General features: G+C 46.1%; 2 long non-coding RNA genes across 4 annotated transcripts; both read left to right on the top strand.

Moving 5' to 3' along the window:
* The first annotated feature begins 8312 nt into the window (after positions 1-8312).
* Positions 8313-10014, top strand: LOC138513064 (uncharacterized). 2 transcript variants are annotated; one of them, XR_011281684.1, is made up of 3 exons: positions 8313-8426; positions 8885-8989; positions 9553-10014. It is a non-coding gene; the product is annotated as an uncharacterized lncRNA (long non-coding RNA). The 2 variants fall into 2 exon arrangements; XR_011281683.1 differs by having other exon boundaries at positions 9103-10014.
* A 3823-nt stretch (positions 10015-13837) lies between these two features.
* On the top strand, positions 13838-15560 carry LOC138513063 (uncharacterized). Of its 2 annotated transcripts, none has more exons than XR_011281682.1 (3): positions 13838-13972; positions 14431-14535; positions 15099-15560. It is a non-coding gene; the product is annotated as an uncharacterized lncRNA (long non-coding RNA). The 2 variants fall into 2 exon arrangements; XR_011281681.1 differs by having other exon boundaries at positions 14649-15560.
* The last annotated feature ends 3472 nt before the right edge of the window (positions 15561-19032 follow it).

The following is a 19032-nucleotide window of genomic DNA, read 5'->3' as shown; positions in this document are numbered from 1 at the left end:
GTCTCTGCATACCTTCTTCATCCAGTCATGTGTTGTCATGGATGTGCAGTTTCTTTTTGTTGCTACTATGCATGTCTTTACATTTAGGGGATGTGTCTCCCGGTGGGTTGCATCATATGCAAGGCGGGTGGGTACCCTGTGCAGGTAAGTGAAGGGCATTTGCAGACACTTGTGTGGTGTTTGACTGGGAGGCTTGCACTGTGTGTGATCACTTTAGATTGACTTATCATGTGGGGCACGGGTACTAGTTCATGGGCGCATGTGTCACATCGTGTGGTTCTGGTCATATGTCTGGGCATGGTGTTGTTTCTAAAGATTCACAGTGCCACAGGTTCCAGATTCCAAATTGCTGGTGTTCCAGCTGTGTGGGCCTTTCTTGGGATGTTGTGAGTGGGCGGCAGGGCCAGCTGTTTGTGCCCTGTGACAGGCGTTGATGGATGTGCTGGTGTGTGTTTCATTGCACTTTGCACTTTGTATTGCACTTTGCACTTGTGCACTGAGTGACACTTTGCATCCTATGCAATTTTTCCGGGGTAATGGTACACATTTGGCCTCTCTTGCTCAGGGTTCCCCAATGATGTTGTGCAGCCCCAGTTATGACCCACACAAATGGCACCATTGGTACACTATTTTGGGATGCTATGTTATGAACAGACACACTACGTTGTGCAGAGTTGGCGTTTTTACATGCATGTCCCATGCATGCTGCGCCACAGTGTTTGCAGCTTCAAGTTGACTTCAGTTGGGTGCATGGTGTTGATGCATTCAATTGAATGCACAATTGAACAAATTTTATGCTGTCACAATGGGGTCTGCATTTACCTAGCACCTTTCTCTTGCATCCTACCTTTTGTGTACATTTATCCTTGTTTGCAGTTTCACAATGCTTTGGCATGTCTGCTTATGTCTTCCATGGCAGTTGCCTCAGTGTCCAGTCTTCCAGTCGGACATTGGTCTCTGTGAAATGTTGCCTCTAGCATGATCATGCCTGGAGTGCAAGAGTTGAGTATTTGTGTTCTGGCCTTCTTGTGCTTTGCATCATGAGCTCCCATGACTGTGTTCACTGCACTCTCCCACTACTACGCTGGTGATGGCATGCCTTTTTCATGGCATTGCTTGTCTTCAATGGGGTCCCTATTTTTTTGTGGTCTCAATCATCTGCATTTCTGATCTATTCTCATTTTCTTGCAGGATGTTGACTGATATGTGTGTTGTGTATATTCCATCAGCTTGGAAATGGGGATATGTGACATGCACATTAACCGCATGGCATTCAGGGGGTCAGGCACTGTGGGCGTTTTGTGTGTTTGAATTGAATGCAGTGTGCAGGTGTTGCTGGGAGACATGTTGATGGTTGTCTTGTGAGTTGTTTGCATGCCACTGAGGTGGGCATGGGTGTCAGTACTTTTTGGGTGCATGGATGTGTTGGCTGCACTCAGTTTGAATTATTTCATTGTGTGCAGATCCTTCCATCAGGGAATGATGGCTATTTCATGGGATGAATTTTGACTGTTGACTGCATTGCGGTAGATGTGCTCTGTTGCTCTAAGTGGACGTAGAGCTACATGGGTGCAATCAATAGTACCTAGCACTTGGAGAAAGTGGGCCACCCCATAAAAATCCTTGACCACTGCTTGCATTTCTGCCGGTGTTCTGGGCATATAGATATGCCGGTGAACAGAAGGTCATGCAGTTATGCATGACAACACCTGGTGTAGGCAGCAAGACTGCCTGGCCTGGGAGATACCACCTACTATGTTGGTGGTTCGCTGTAATGACCCAGTGGCCAAAAAATGCAGAGCAGTGAGCATCTTTTGCAAGGGGCTCAGTGATTGGGAGCACATGGTGGGTGATGTGAGGTCATCTTCCCACTCCCTGACTAGGTCTAGGATGGCATGTGGGGGATCCTATACCTGCCATAGACCTGGTCATCAGGCATCTCAAAAAGGCTGGTCGGTGGGTGGTAGATTCGGGCCCTGGCCATCCTCCCTGGCCATCCTCCTCATGCGGTGTCCCAGGATGATTGCTGCAAGTAATGGTACATCCATTGTGGCAGTATCCATTTGTTTGCTGTGTTTTGTATGCTTTATAGGCATTTGTTAGGGTGCGCGTTGATGTTTATGCCTGTTATCGTGTGGCGTAGTTGTGCCGGGATAAGCACTTGCGTTGTCGTGACCCGACATTACCAGTTCAATTCCATGAATAAATTTATTTTGCACTCGTATGGGCGGTTCGATTGCTTGACGGTGGAATGTCCCTTGTAACGCCCACATTTTCACGTGTTCTTCCTCATACTCCGTGCTGCACCCCCTATTTAGGTGGCTACAAAGGCCGGCCACCCTCTTCTTGGAGTATAGCGCAAGGCATTACTCGACTCGCAGCAACATAGCAGACCGGCACAGGTTCCTCGCAAGTTCCAGGTAAGCTTTGCACATTGCTTTCCATGAATCGACGGACAGGGATTTGCGTGTGATTTCCCAAGTAAGTCTCTTTTTAAATATTCTGTGAATCACCCACAAAGAGATTATATGGGTGTGGCAGATCTTGAGACTTGTGATACTCCTCAGTGTGAGATGCAGGTCCCTGCTGCCTTATCTTTCACATGCATCACATATTGAGTATTTATAGCTGATGTATATGAAGTTAAGGGTGCAAATACTTTGATTGCATCACTGGAACTCTAAAGTCTTCCATTAATTTGGAAAAAAACAAGTACACAAAGTAAGGAAGTCCTGTGCTTTATGGCAATAATGGTATGTTTTTATTATCTCGGGGAATCATGAAAATACAGTTCAGTCTTGGTTTTCATTCTACTCTGCCCTTAAGACTTCCACTCTGTAACTTTTATGATCATCAAAATAAGTGCTATATGTTATGTATATATATGCATGGGCTGCTTTTGCAACACACTGACCTAATCAAATTGAGGCTTTAGAATTCTTAAACAAAAAATAGGAACTTTTTTGGAAACTCCAAAAACACATATTGTTGGTTTACCTTTTTTATGTTATTACCTTTAAGACTGCTAATGAACTGAGGATAGCACAGGGGCAATGTGCTGGTCTTGGAAGCAAGTCAATGCAGAACAACAGAAGTTTAAATCCTGGATCCTTGCTTAGAAACCAAACTCAGGTACAGTATTAGGCGCATTATGATTGACCTACTTATAAAGGCTGGTTTTCCTCAAACAGGCTCTGTTTAAATGCCAGAAAAACTGTGCTTATGGTATATGGGTCAAAGCATGCCTGTGATGGTCTCGGACAGGAATATGCCAGCTTCAGCATTCACAGAGGCCTTGTACCCATAACCAGAAAGGTCAAAACCCTTGGCACCTACATGGTTGCCATGCTCAATGCTGACGGCCAAGTCAACTATACTGCCAAGACATCTAATTACTACCTCATAGTCCTATGGCAGACCTGTCAGTTTTTCTTTAAGAAAAATCATGGCTCGACTACTTCAACTCCTTGCTTGGGGGTGCAAGCATGAAAAGTATAAATAAGCTTCAGAAGCTCCAAAATGATGCAGTGTGCATAGTGTGCAATATTGCATTCAAAGACCCAGTATGAAAAGCTCGCAGGGAACTTCACTGGTTTCCGGTTGCAGACAAAGTTAAATTTAAGATTCTTACATTGAGACTTAAGTGTCTGTTTGGAACTGCCCCACAAGGAGAAGTTGGAGTTCTATAAACAAGGGAGAACCTTGAGATATTCTGGTGCTCGCAGCCTAAGGGTCCACCCTTTCAAGAGAACCCAGGAAAATAGTTAGTAATTCCCCATCTTGATTAGACAGGCTTGGAATTAACTCACTGAGTCTCTACGAAAGGAAGTGTTCCCCAACACCCCCATCCACCCAGCATTGAGGGTCAGGCCCCGACTCATGTTCTCCAGCACCCCCATCCACCCAGCATTGAGGGTCAGGCCCCGACTCCTGTCCCCCAGCACCCCCATCCACCCAGCATTGACGGGCACCTGCCATCAGGCCCCGACTCATGTTCCCCAGCACCCCCATCCACCCAGCATTCAGGGTCAGGCCCTGACTCTTGTTCCCCAGCACCCCCATCCACCCAGCATTGAGGGTCAGGCCCCGATTCATGTCCCCCAGCACCCCCATCCACCCAGGATTGAGACTCAGGCCCGACTCATGTTCCCCAGCGCCCTCATCCAGCCAGCATTGAGGGTCAGGCCCCGACTCATGTCCCCCAGCACCCCCATCCACCCAGCATTGACGGGCACCTGCCATCAGGCCCCGACTCATGTTCCCCAACACCCCCATCCACCCAGCATTGAGGGTCAGGCCCCGAGACACGTTCCCCAGCACCCCATCCACCCAGCATTGAGGGTCAGGCCACGACTCATGTCCCCCAGCACCCCCATCCACCCAGCATTGAGACTCAGGCCCGACTCATGTTCCCCAGCACCCCCATCCAGCCAGCATTGAGGGTCAGGCCCTGACTCATGTCCCCCAGCACCCCCATCCACCCAGCATTGACGGGCAGCTGCCAGCAGGCCCCGACTCATGTTCCCCAGCACCCCCATCCACACAGCATTGAGGGTCAGGCCCCGAGACATGTTCCCTAGCACCCGATCCACCCTGCATTAGGGTCAGGCCCCGACTCATGTTCCCAGCACCCCCATCCACCCAGCATTGAGGCTCAGGCCTCGACTCATGTCCCCCAGCACCCCCATCCACCCAGCATTGAGGCTCAGGCCCCGACTCATGTTCCCCAGCACCCCCATCCACCCAGCATTGAGTGTCAGGCCCCGACTCAGCTCCCCACGCAACATGTCATGAAGATGCACATTCATGGGCCTCATGTCCACCAAAATCCCACTGCACGCCGCCCCAGTCTTTAGACACAATCAAGTTTCCCATCCACCCCACACTGAAAGGCCTATTACTTGTCACTAACCAAAAGTCAAATATGCACATCAACACATGTCCGTCATACACACACACTGGGTGCGAGTGATTGTGTATACCCACATTGTGATATGCAGTAAACCAAACAGAAAATACCACACATGGAATTAAGCAACCAAAATGTATTGTGCACACAAATAATAAAAATGATTCGAAGCATGTAAATAATCATAAACAAGAAAAAAGCCATGTCCAAATTAAAAAAATAATAATAATGATGACACAATCCAAATGAATCCTAAATAAAGTGTGTCAAAAATCCTTGTCCACCAAAGTAAATCCAAAGGAAACCAAAATCCAAAAAAATCCATTGATCCATGGTGAGGGTAAATGATGTTCGAAAAAAACAAACACTGTCCAACTATGTACAAATATTGCAACAAGAGTCCATGAGCCCAAGAAATTAAATGAAACCTATATACAAAACCCTACCTAATTTACAACTATATACAAAATCGTGGGGCATTGTCCAAGAGTCCCAAAATAATTTTAAAAAAAGGAAACCTATCACTAACTAACTATATACAATGGCGGCGGGCAAGTCCGGCGGCTCACTCTGTGATGTTGCGGGCCAGGGCATCATCGAACTCCATGTCTATCTCCTGGAGGCGGGACTCTGTCCTGGCCCCGAGGTCTCGCAGAGATGCACTCATGGCCTGTTCCAACTCCCTGCGAGTTGCCTCGTGGCACTCAGTCCGACTCAACGCCCGACGCATGGAGAACTCCACCCTGACCATGGTGAGCCGCGCCTCTTCCACCCGCCGCCGCTCCGCATCTATACGCTGGACCAACCGCTGCCACACGGAAGACAATCCCATTCCAGGGTTCTACTGCCCTCTGGCCGATGCATGCCCCTCTGATGTTGATAGCCCCGAGCCATCATCGCTTCCACCTAGAGCCTGCTGCTGCTGTCCATGTGCCCTGTCCGATGATGCCTGCACATCCTCCATCTGCTGGTCTCCAGTTGTTGGGGTGTCCACCCCTGCTGGACCGCCGACTCCCGACTGTGGCAGGGATGGGATCTCCACTAAGCTGGCTGTGTTGGTTGGGCCAGGTCCACAGGGGGCCCTGCTGGAATCTGGGCCGGTAGACGGCAGGGAGAATGACAGGCGTATAGTCTCCACAGAGGAGGAGAGGTCCGCCAGAGTGCGCGACACATGTAGGAACCCACCCACCAGGGCCCCACCAGGGCCCCTCCCAACAGTGCCACGTTGCCACGCACCTCTTCGTGATGGCGTGCGTGCTCCCCCCAGCAACGCAACACCAATCAGGACGGAGGCCATACAGTCATGGGACTCCTCGTCCGCAGGTAGTGGAGAGCCAGATGACATGGGCCAAATACATAGATGTGTTTATCAAACCTTTGGCAATGGCGACGCCTACATTTCTGTTAGATTCTAGGGATGTTATTAATTTGGTGGAAGGCCTTCCATTTGATGCCTCCAAACAGATCTTGGTGGCCTTAGATATAGAGGCTCTTTATACCAATATTCCCCAAGATAAGGCTATTCAGTGCTTACAAATTATGTTGGACCGCCGACCATCTGCACATACGGTTCCCACTAATTTTTTGACCACATGTGTGGAATTGGTTCTTTGTAACAGTTTTTTTAAGTTCAAGGATGAGTTTTTCACACAAACTAAAGGCACGTCAATGGGCTGTGCGTTTGCCCCCAACTTGGCTATTATTTTTATGGCCTTGTTTGAAGAGAATTTTGTTCTGAATGATGGTAATCCCTATATTACTAACATCAAGTTATACCGTCGGTATATTGACGACATCTTACTGCTATGGGAGGGTGATATTGCCACACTTGAACTTTTTGTTCAGTGGCTTAATCAAGTAGATATCAACATCAAATTTACCCTGGAACACTCTACCTCCCGTATCGCGTTCCTAGATCTATCTATTTACAGCGAGGATGGGTTCCTGCAGACGGAGCTCTATAGAAAACCCACAGAAAGGAACATGACACTACAGTTTGAAAGCCAACACCCTAAAAGTCTTTTACGTAATCTCCCTTATGGGATGTTTTTACGGTTACGCCGCAATTGTTCCAACCTTATACAATTTAATACTCATGCGGACGTACTACAGACTAGATTGCTAGATCGCGGATACCCGCGTAAACTTATCGAACATTCAAGAAAAAGAGCGCGATATACCAATCGGGATGCCCTTTTAAGACCTAAAAACAAAATTGTGGACAAAGAACAGTTAGTTTGTGTGTCCACTTTTTGCCAACATAGTGAGACAATTAAAGCTATTGTTCTGAAAAATTGGAGGATCCTTAATTCCACAGATCTCCAGCTAGAGAAACCTTTATTTGCTTTTAAAAAAAGCAAAAATTTAGGGCAGAAACTAACCCGAGCCTCCAGACTTCCTGTTCGCATTAACCAGGTCAGAGATATTAACCTGAATCAGGTTAAAGGCCATTATCCGTGCACTTCGTGCGCAGCTTGTAAATTTTCTAAAAAAATTACAGACTTTTCTTACAATGGTAGATCTTGGGCACTACGTACATTCACTACGTGCAAAAGTAAGAATGTTATTTATGCTATCCAGTGCCCGTGTCAGCTTTTGTATGTAGGAAAAACCTCTAGGGAAGTCCATCTACGTATCAATGAGCACCGGTCTAAAATTAGAACACGCAACCTTTCGGCTCCACTAGTGATTCATTGCGTAGAAATGGGACACAACCCAGACTCTTTAATCTGGTTTTGTTTGGAAAAATGTTTTGCTAATAACACAATACAACTGGCTAATAAATTGTCCTACAAAGAACAAATGTGGATGTTTAATTTAAAAACACTCCACAAAGGCCTTAACACATTGGAGTCGTGGGACTTCAATAGTCGCTAGCAAGCTTGTTCTGCATTTCTCTATTTGCCCTCTATGGCTATTATGACTGTTTAGCTATTTAGTTTAATTGACACAATTTAACATCTTTTACATTAGATTATCGCCTTTTCAGCCAAAGCTTTTTTACCATCTTTCTTGCCTATCTCTGGTCTAAAAACACTCTTTTAGTCATTGTATAGTAGCTGCAGAATTGCTTAGAGATATGGGGCCTGTTATATGGTTCTGGCCTAAATTGGACTACAACTCCCAGAATTCACTTGGTGTGGTGATGGCAGCCCAAAATTTATTTACGCTGCTTTTTAGTCTGATGTTCATCCTTTTCTAGTATTTATTTAGTATTATTTTTTCTATCAGCAGCGGCGTTTTTCATCATCATTTCCTTTTAATTTGGGCTGCATTATTTGCGCTTTGTTCTGCTCGTGGAATGTCTTTACTGGCAGCACTTGCTGACATGCGCAGTCAGTCTCTAATTTTGCCTTTAAAAAGGCTTTTGTTTATTATTGGCTGTAGCCAGCCACTCCTTGCAGGTCCCTACACGCATGCGTAGCGTTTCGAATTTACAACTAGTTTTAAACAAAGAGATTACCATCTGTTCTCCCTCGTTGCTGGACAATTCCATTATACAGCAACCGTTTTGCAGGTAAGCGTGTGGCCAGCCTTCCTGCAATGTTAATAGCTTTTCAGCTTTAGTCCTCTGCATAATTAACTTTGCAGCGTCGCCCTTTAGACTACTGTTTGTTGCCTTTGAGCTCACTATTACATTTCAATTGTGCGAGCTGCTCCAATTGATTTATTTGGCACTTCGTGTGTTTATATTTAAACATAGCACCGTTCATCTTAGACAGCTGCCATTTGCCCTTAAGTTTACCTTCTCATTTCAATTGTGCTCGTAGCTCCATTTGATTTATTGGGCTTTTCGTGCATTTACATTTAAACACCTTTTGGATCCCCCAGAACGGTGTGGTTGTCTGTAGGCTTCCTCCCATTTTATTGGAGATCTTTTAGAGGCATTTCATGCAGTGCCCTTGTACTCTGGTAAGCCGTGGGTCACTGCTTGCCATTTAACATTGTAATGAAGCTCTTTTGCCACTTTTGTAGTCATTTACAGACGGCGTTGAAGGCTCAGGCTAAGTTGCGCTGCCTCTTCACTTTTCAAATACATGCAGCGCTGGATCATCTTAAACTGCATGGGGCTCCCTCCAGGTGAGCTATTATTATTATTTTTGCCTTAGTCATAGGCACTCCACTTTGAACCTAGGTTTTTTATTTTTTTATTTATCTGACCTAGTGCATTCTGGTCTTGTTTCTGGTTTCAGGTTATGTTTTAGTCCTGAATTGTCTCGCGTGACTGGCCACACTACACTGCATAGATTTTTGCAGCAGCTAGGTTGTCATCAGGTTAGTCCACTACTAGTTCTTTTTAGATACAGACATTGCCATTGGTCAGGCTTTTTTGGTATTTAGATATATATTATTATATATATACATTCTTGCTGCCGATCCACCATGGTCTTGAAGGTTCCCTTTCATCTTGCACGGTTCTCTTTTGGGAGTCACTTACCCTCTTGTTCTGGTTTACACAGCTGTTGTAGCGGGGGCCGTATATGCTTATTTTCACTATGGTATACACGGTTCTTAATTGTTTTTAATAACTTAGGCTGCTAGCAGCAGTCCTTTTTCTCCTTCTTTAATTGTATGTTACAGGCAGTCGGCAAAGACTTTTTCATGTAGTAGCTTATAGTCGCTTTTGCGTACTTGTTTTTCAGAATGGTAACACCCACCTCCTGAGGAAGACGTTCAGTTAACCACCACTACATGTCGAAACCGGTCGAGAGAAAAATTCTACAGGGATGTGATCTTTGCATTTGTTCTTCCTATCCACCCTGACAATAGATTGGTTGTGAATTATTTCTATTGTTTGTAAACACCGCAATAATGAGTGTTATTATGGGGACTAGTTATGAATTCCTCTTCCCCATTGGTTCTTAGCATGTTTTCTGTGTTTTTAGTACTTTGGATGTATGCCACGGTATGATGAGTTGTGTGTGTATGTATGTACTATGTATGTTGAGTATGAGTGATGAAGTTTTAGCCGATTTTCGGCATATTGTTGCTGCTGTTCTGTTATGTTAAAATGATCAGTGTATAATAATTTTGAGTGATTTATTCACTAGTTTTCAATTTTTGTATCACCTTTAATAAATTTGGATACATTTTTTCTAAACATATTTTGCTCTGGACATATCTTTTCTGTTTCTTGATGTTATTATAATACTCTGGTCCAGAGGCTAGAGTTACCCTGCTCTTTTCAGTGTTTGCATTATTTCAGCCCACGGCTGTGCAGGGTTTCCTGTTTGTTAAGTAGTTTCTTGTTGTTTGGGTGTGAATTCCCTTTTAATAATTTACTTCAGCTTTGTATTCTTCAGAACCAGAACCGTGACTAGTCTAGTGGAGAGAACCAGATAGACCATGGCTAAATCGGATACTATTTCGTTTACAGAAGCCCAAATAGCCGAGCTTATAGAGGGTCCTTCATTCTTTGATAATTTACAATTACCCAACCAAGAGATTAATATCTCGGGGGACGCGGTCCTTAGACTAAAAAAGAAGCAGTTTCGCACTGAAATGCATGGGCATGTTTTAAAACAATATCTTAAATCCAGTATTATTCCACAGGGTTTACAAGTTAAAATTATCCCGTGCCTATTCCTGGACGACACAGAATATAAGGTAGCATTTAGTCAGGTTGCCACAAAATGCAGCCGTGACCTCCTAGTTCTCACGATTACTACCGCTCAGAGAGTCAGCAAGAAAATTATGGAAACAGTGTTGGAGCAAGAGAAAGCCTTCTTATTAAATCCTCTCATTTCCGAAGCCAAACAAAAACTTGAACAAGTTGAGAAATCTCTTCAAGAATTTAAAAACATCACTATAGAAAAAAAGACCAACAAACTAAAAAAAGATATCTCAATGTTCAAAAAAGAGAGTGTATACCCTTATTTGGCTGAGGATTTTAACTTCCAAACGTTCTGGAAACAATCCAGTATCCAGAATGTGGGGTCGTACAGAAGACGTGGGGTCACCTTTTCTGATACATCTTCCAGTTCCTCTAGTAATGAAGATTCTACTAATTCGGATTTGGGGAACCACCCTTTTCGAGGAAGGGGCGGTCACAGAGGCCGCAGGAATTTCCAACAGGGCAGAGGCCCCCACGGGCAACCTTACTCGCAGGCTTTAAACGCCCCTCCACAAGGTCAGGGACATCGCGATTTTCAAACCCGCAACCGGTCGTACCGGTGGTGAAAGAGGACCTTCCTATTTTTAATTTGTCTTCTCGCATTATTTCTGAACCTGAGCTGGCAATCCTAAAACGTGGCCTCTCCTTTGTTCCGACACAGACCCCGAGTGCTATGCACCTTACAAATGAAATCCAACAATTCCTCCGTAAGATTAGGCTAAGAGCCTTTTTTTCTGACAAAGAAAACACTTCTGAGCTTAATAAGTCAGGTCTGGTCAGACCTTCTTCTTTTACTCCCAATATAGCGGAACTTCCGGCTGAAGTCCTTGTCTTTGAAAAAATTGTGCTCAAAGAACTTGCTAAATGTCTCGAGAATCCCAGAAATAACATGAGGCCCAATCTTCAACTAGCTGAATTTCACGCCATCGAATCTCTCTCACAAGATCCATCCATTGTGATAAAGAGTGCTGATAAAGGCGGAGGTATAGTTGTTTGGGATTCGGGGTCATACGATCAAGAGGTCATTCGACTTCTTAACATTCCAGGTCATTACCGTAAAATGATTGCCGATCCTACTGCTTTGATTAAAAAGAAGATCTCCAGCCTTTCTGAAAAAGCACTTGAAGAGGGAATATTGTCTAAAAAAGAATTTGAGTTTATTAATTTCTCAGAGGAAAGAACTCCCCTTTTTTATATCATCCCCAAGATTCATAAGAACACATCTAACCCGCCTGGCCGTCCAATAGTCTCGGGATGCGGCTCTATTTTAGAGCCGTTATCCAAATACATAGATGTGTTTATCAAACCTTTGGCAATGGCGACGCCTACATTTCTGTTAGATTCTAGGGATGTTATTAATTTGGTGGAAGGCCTTCCATTTGATGCCTCCAAACAGATCTTGGTGGCCTTAGATATAGAGGCTCTTTATACCAATATTCCCCAAGATAAGGCTATTCAGTGCTTACAAATTATGTTGGACCGCCGACCATCTGCACATACGGTTCCCACTAATTTTTTGACCACATGTGTGGAATTGGTTCTTTGTAACAGTTTTTTTAAGTTCAAGGATGAGTTTTTCACACAAACTAAAGGCACGTCAATGGGCTGTGCGTTTGCCCCCAACTTGGCTATTATTTTTATGGCCTTGTTTGAAGAGAATTTTGTTCTGAATGATGGTAATCCCTATATTACTAACATCAAGTTATACCGTCGGTATATTGACGACATCTTACTGCTATGGGAGGGTGATATTGCCACACTTGAACTTTTTGTTCAGTGGCTTAATCAAGTAGATATCAACATCAAATTTACCCTGGAACACTCTACCTCCCGTATCGCGTTCCTAGATCTATCTATTTACAGCGAGGATGGGTTCCTGCAGACGGAGCTCTATAGAAAACCCACAGAAAGGAACATGACACTACAGTTTGAAAGCCAACACCCTAAAAGTCTTTTACGTAATCTCCCTTATGGGATGTTTTTACGGTTACGCCGCAATTGTTCCAACCTTATACAATTTAATACTCATGCGGACGTACTACAGACTAGATTGCTAGATCGCGGATACCCGCGTAAACTTATCAAACATTCAAGAAAAAGAGCGCGATATACCAATCGGGATGCCCTTTTAAGACCTAAAAACAAAATTGTGGACAAAGAACAGTTAGTTTGTGTGTCCACTTTTTGCCAACATAGTGAGACAATTAAAGCTATTGTTCTGAAAAATTGGAGGATCCTTAATTCCACAGATCTCCAGCTAGAGAAACCTTTATTTGCTTTTAAAAAAAGCAAAAATTTAGGGCAGAAACTAACCCGAGCCTCCAGACTTCCTGTTCGCATTAACCAGGTCAGAGATATTAACCTGAATCAGGTTAAAGGCCATTATCCGTGCACTTCGTGCGCAGCTTGTAAATTTTCTAAAAAAATTACAGACTTTTCTTACAATGGTAGATCTTGGGCACTACGTACATTCACTACGTGCAAAAGTAAGAATGTTATTTATGCTATCCAGTGCCCGTGTCAGCTTTTGTATGTAGGAAAAACCTCTAGGGAAGTCCATCTACGTATCAATGAGCACCGGTCTAAAATTAGAACACGCAACCTTTCGGCTCCACTAGTGATTCATTGCGTAGAAATGGGACACAACCCAGACTCTTTAATCTGGTTTTGTTTGGAAAAATGTTTTGCTAATAACACAATACAACTGGCTAATAAATTGTCCTACAAAGAACAAATGTGGATGTTTAATTTAAAAACACTCCACAAAGGCCTTAACACATTGGAGTCGTGGGACTTCAATAGTCGCTAGCAAGCTTGTTCTGCATTTCTCTATTTGCCCTCTATGGCTATTATGACTGTTTAGCTATTTAGTTTAATTGACACAATTTAACATCTTTTACATTAGATTATCGCCTTTTCAGCCAAAGCTTTTTTACCATCTTTCTTGCCTATCTCTGGTCTAAAAACACTCTTTTAGTCATTGTATAGTAGCTCCAGAATTGCTTAGAGATATGGGGCCTGTTATATGGTTCTGGCCTAAATTGGACTACAACTCCCAGAATTCACTTGGTGTGGTGATGGCAGCCCAAAATTTATTTACGCTGCTTTTTAGTCTGATGTTCATCCTTTTCTAGTATTTATTTAGTATTATTTTTTCTATCAGCAGCAGCGTTTTTCATCATCATTTCCTTTTAATTTGGGCTGCATTATTTGCGCTTTGTTCTGCTCGTGGAATGTCTTTACTGGCAGCACTTGCTGACATGCGCAGTCAGTCTCTAATTTTGCCTTTAAAAAGGCTTTTGTTTATTATTGGCTGTAGCCAGCCACTCCTTGCAGGTCCCTACACGCATGCGTAGCGTTTCGAATTTACAACTAGTTTTAAACAAAGAGATTACCATCTGTTCTCCCTCGTTGCTGGACAATTCCATTATACAGCAACCGTTTTGCAGGTAAGCGTGTGGCCAGCCTTCCTGCAATGTTAATAGCTTTTCAGCTTTAGTCCTCTGCATAATTAACTTTGCAGCGTCGCCCTTTAGACTACTGTTTGTTGCCTTTGAGCTCACTATTACATTTCAATTGTGCGAGCTGCTCCAATTGATTTATTTGGCACTTCGTGTGTTTATATTTAAACATAGCACCGTTCATCTTAGACAGCTGCCATTTGCCCTTAAGTTTACCTTCTCATTTCAATTGTGCTCGTAGCTCCATTTGATTTATTGGGCTTTTCGTGCATTTACATTTAAACACCTTTTGGATCCCCCAGAACGGTGTGGTTGTCTGTAGGCTTCCTCCCATTTTATTGGAGATCTTTTAGAGGCATTTCATGCAGTGCCCTTGTACTCTGGTAAGCCGTGGGTCACTGCTTGCCATTTAACATTGTAATGAAGCTCTTTTGCCACTTTTGTAGTCATTTACAGACGGCGTTGAAGGCTCAGGCTAAGTTGCGCTGCCTCTTCACTTTTCAAATACATGCAGCGCTGGATCATCTTAAACTGCATGGGGCTCCCTCCAGGTGAGCTATTATTATTATTTTTGCCTTAGTCATAGGCACTCCACTTTGAACCTAGGTTTTTTATTTTTTTATTTATCTGACCTAGTGCATTCTGGTCTTGTTTCTGGTTTCAGGTTATGTTTTAGTCCTGAATTGTCTCGCGTGACTGGCCACACTACACTGCATAGATTTTTGCAGCAGCTAGGTTGTCATCAGGTTAGTCCACTACTAGTTCTTTTTAGATACAGACATTGCCATTGGTCAGGCTTTTTTGGTATTTAGATATATATTATTATATATATACATTCTTGCTGCCGATCCACCATGGTCTTGAAGGTTCCCTTTCATCTTGCACGGTTCTCTTTTGGGAGTCACTTACCCTCTTGTTCTGGTTTACACAGCTGTTGTAGCGGGGGCCGTATATGCTTATTTTCACTATGGTATACACGGTTCTTAATTGTTTTTAATAACTTAGGCTGCTAGCAGCAGTCCTTTTTCTCCTTCTTTAATTGTATGTTACAGGCAGTCGGCAAAGACTTTTTCATGTAGTAGCTTATAGTCGCTTTTGCGTACTTGTTTTTCAGAATGGTAACACCCACCTCCTGAGGAAGACGTTCAGTTAACCACCACTACATGTCGAAACCGGTCGAGAGAAAAATTCTACAGGGATGTGATCTTTGCATTTGTTCTTCCTATCCACCCTGACAATAGATTGGTTGTGAATTATTTCTATTGTTTGTAAACACCGCAATAATGAGTGTTATTATGGGGACTAGTTATGAATTCCTCTTCCCCATTGGTTCTTAGCATGTTTTCTGTGTTTTTAGTACTTTGGATGTATGCCACGGTATGATGAGTTGTGTGTGTATGTATGTACTATGTATGTTGAGTATGAGTGATGAAGTTTTAGCCGATTTTCGGCATATTGTTGCTGCTGTTCTGTTATGTTAAAATGATCAGTGTATAATAATTTTGAGTGATTTATTCACTAGTTTTCAATTTTTGTATCACCTTTAATAAATTTGGATACATTTTTTCTAAACATATTTTGCTCTGGACATATCTTTTCTGTTTCTTGATGGGCCTCCCTCCTACCTGCGGACGGGCCTGGGATGGGGCATCCCTGCTGGTGCATGGTGGTGCAGTCACAGGGTCAGGGACAGCGACATGCACAGGCCCCTCTGCGGTGACCTGTGCTGCCTCCTGACCCTGCCCCTGGACTGCACCACTTGCACCAGTGGTACTACCCCCACCAGGCCCCATGTGTGGCTCAGTAGCGGACTCCTCCTCCTCTGTGGAGACCACCAACCTGGATGTCTCCGCACCGTCTTCTGCCATTGCAAGGCCCTGTGGGGGCTCACCCGGCCCTTCCGCTACAGCCGTAGTGGTAGACGTGGCACCAGTCCCCTCGCTCCCGGATGATGGCAATTCCTGGGAGGGTGGCTGGGCCTTGCATCGCCGCCCGGTGGAGACATCCCCGCCGCTTGACTCCACAGCACCGTCTCCGCCCTCTTCTTCACTCGACGCTGCGTAGAGGGAGACATAGAACACAAGCATCAGGGCACTGTACAATAGTCCCCTAGACAGGAAGCAATAACACATGAGTGGCACTGACAAACATCACTTCCATTCTGTCCCTCCTGAACAAATGGGTCAATGCACGCAACACACATGCAGAAACAGGCACAGCGCATGCAATCAACATCAGCATCCATGTACAAGGACCTCCATGGACATAACGGTTGCCTTCTAACTCACATGCATGATGGCTCATACTGATCCCATGCACACACATCACCGGAGTTTCATGCATCATGGCTCGTACACCACAGACACAGTGGATACAACGGTGACCAGACTGCATGAGTGAATCTACACATTGTCACGGACATGTGTCATGCATCCATGGCATTTCAAAGTCCCACACATGCATCTCAGACACACAGACATGCACACCATACATGTACATGAGAGCAGCACCCATCTCTCACCCCCCACCCATGTCCAAGAACAGGGTCTGGCATGCATATATGTGTGCAATACGTATGCAGCTCCCCATGTCTCATTGGAACACATGCACCATCCATGAGGTTCACGCATTACTGGTCTCACATGAATTTCCATGATGTCCCGGCGCACACACATCCATACATGGCCTATGTTACACATACAGGCAAGTAGCTGACTACCAGCACACTGCAACATGCCCTGTTTCACACAGCAATGCCTGGCCACTTACTGCTCAACTCCAGACGAGTCTTTCTCCGAAGGATCTGGGCGTGGAGTGCTGGGCTTAGGCATTCCATGACCCTCATCTGGATGTTGCTCAGGTGGACTCGGCACCCCTCTGCATCCTCTGCCTTCACGTGGCACCAGGCCTTTTTGAGGGTCCTGGACCTGAGGTCCTCCCAGCGCTTCCAGACGTGCTTGCTGTCGTGGGTTGCCACCCCCTCCGCATTGATGGCAACCACGACGTCCTCCCAGATCCTCTCCAGTCCTTCCTTGTTGGCGCGCGATGGTGTGAAGAGGGCATCATAATGCCCCAGGACATGCTCCACCACGACACCAACTTCCTTCTCACTGAAGCTAGTGGCCCTCTGCCTCTCTGGCTGGGGGTCGCCAGTGGTCTCGGATGGTGTTTGCCCCGACATGGCAACTCCCGAGGCAGGCGTGGGTGGGCAACTGGGTCCTGGGGCTGGGCTGTGGAGTGATGGTATCCCAGTCGGGAGTCTTCTGTTACAGCAGGGGTGGACACAGCAACTGGACCCCTGCAGATGGCTGATGTGCAGGCACCAAATAGCAGGGCAGGTGGCCAGCAGACAGGCAGGCAGCAGCAGATGGCAGGTGGGAGCGTGCTCGGGGCTCTTGGGGGCAGGAAAATGGCCTTTTGGATAGGAGCGTGGTCTTCCGTGTGTTTTCGCGTGGCCAGCTTGATGCGGAGTGATTTGACACGTGAAAAAATTGCACGTCAGCGTGTAATTCGAGGAAAGGCCCTTAGCACGTTAGCGTGTCTGTGACGTAGCGTGCACCGGCGTTTTCCTCAACACGGGTGCATAGTGGATCAGCACGTGAAAAAACCACAAGTCCGTGTGTGAATGTGTGTAATTCGAAGAAAGGGCCTAAGCGCGTAAGTGACGCGACGCGCGCGGGCGTTCCCCTCAGCACGGATTAAAGGTGAGCGGGGCAAGCAGTTCGCTATACTTGCCTTTCATCCAGACCGACGTGTGTGTTGCGACTGCGTGTTGTTTCGCACGCCATCACAACTTTACAACGGATCAAGGACGTATCTCTTCTTTTGCGGGGGTATTGGCTATGCGTGTTTTTCATCATCACGCTAGTCTGACAGTGAGTCGCGCACATTATTTTTTCCACTGTGGGTGCCCCTGTGTATCATGTACCCATTTTTGAGGTCATAGTAGCCTGCTTGTCCCACACGTATGCGTTTTTCATGTTCCTGGGTGTCACAGCGTACTGCGTGAGGTTAATTCCACGCACGAAGGCTGCAGGGGTTGCGTGCACGGTTTTACTGCAGTTTTGGGGTGCCTGAGCGTTGGGTGACCCGTCACTCCATCACCGGGGTCACATACAGCCTTGCAGGTGCAGGGGGTGCTGTTAACATCTTGCATCCCACCCCCTTCACCCCAATTGCCCAGGACAATTGTGGTGTACACCTCCCATTGGCACTCCTCCATCTGTGCCGGCACTACTCCATCTGTGCCATGGTTGGGAGGCCACCAAAGGTGAGGGGTGCCTCAGCTGGGCGTACTCCTCGTGGCAGGCGTGGTCAGGGACGTGGCCGGGGTGAGCAGGGAGTAGAGGGACTCCAGGGTGTCCAGGGTGGCCGCAGACGGGGAAGAGGCAGGGGTGCGCCACTTGGGCATGATGTTGTGCCATGTGTCGGTGCAGTCATGCCACCACCCCCTGTGGTTCAGGTAGATGCAGTTCTTGCATCTGGCACTGGCGCCCATGTGACCCGGCAGTCCGTTTCATTGACTGCCACGGGCCCAAGGGAAGTGGTAGCTGCAGGTGAAGATGTGGACACCACAACCCAGGCTCAGGGTCTGCCAGCGCAGGCTGCGTTGGCACTTGAAGAGTCACTGGAAGATTTCCAGCAGGTCAGGAGGAGCACCGTAGGTGCATGCAGGGCTGCCCTGACCGAGACACGTGTCCCTGGGTCAGCAATGTCATCTGCTACCCCGACCAGCAGGGTGCTGGCAAGTGCAGGGGCAGATGCAGCCAACAACACCCCGGTGTGAGTCTACCAACCAGGACAGTCACGGTCAATGACCCTGGCACAGCGGATGTTGCTGCCTAGGGTCCATTCCAGGGCACCCAGCAGCCACTGATGCAAGTCAGGCCTTCGGTCGTCCTTCAACTTGCCACTCCCTTGGTTCAATCCACCAGTCCCACTGGCCATACTGATCAGGGCGGCATTCGCCAGCCAGGGTCCGCGTCACCATACAAGAGGAGGAAGGTTGCATCTGCAGCACAGGCTGGGACCCCAGACAAAGCCACGGC

The sequence above is a fragment of the Ambystoma mexicanum genome, chromosome 12, assembly GCF_040938575.1.
Source record: "Ambystoma mexicanum isolate Mex_15411 chromosome 12, UKY_AmexF1_1, whole genome shotgun sequence".
Classification (NCBI taxonomy): Eukaryota; Metazoa; Chordata; class Amphibia; order Caudata; family Ambystomatidae; genus Ambystoma; species Ambystoma mexicanum.
The sequence above is the reverse complement of the archived record's forward strand: the minus strand, read 5'-3'. Positions and strand labels throughout refer to the sequence as shown.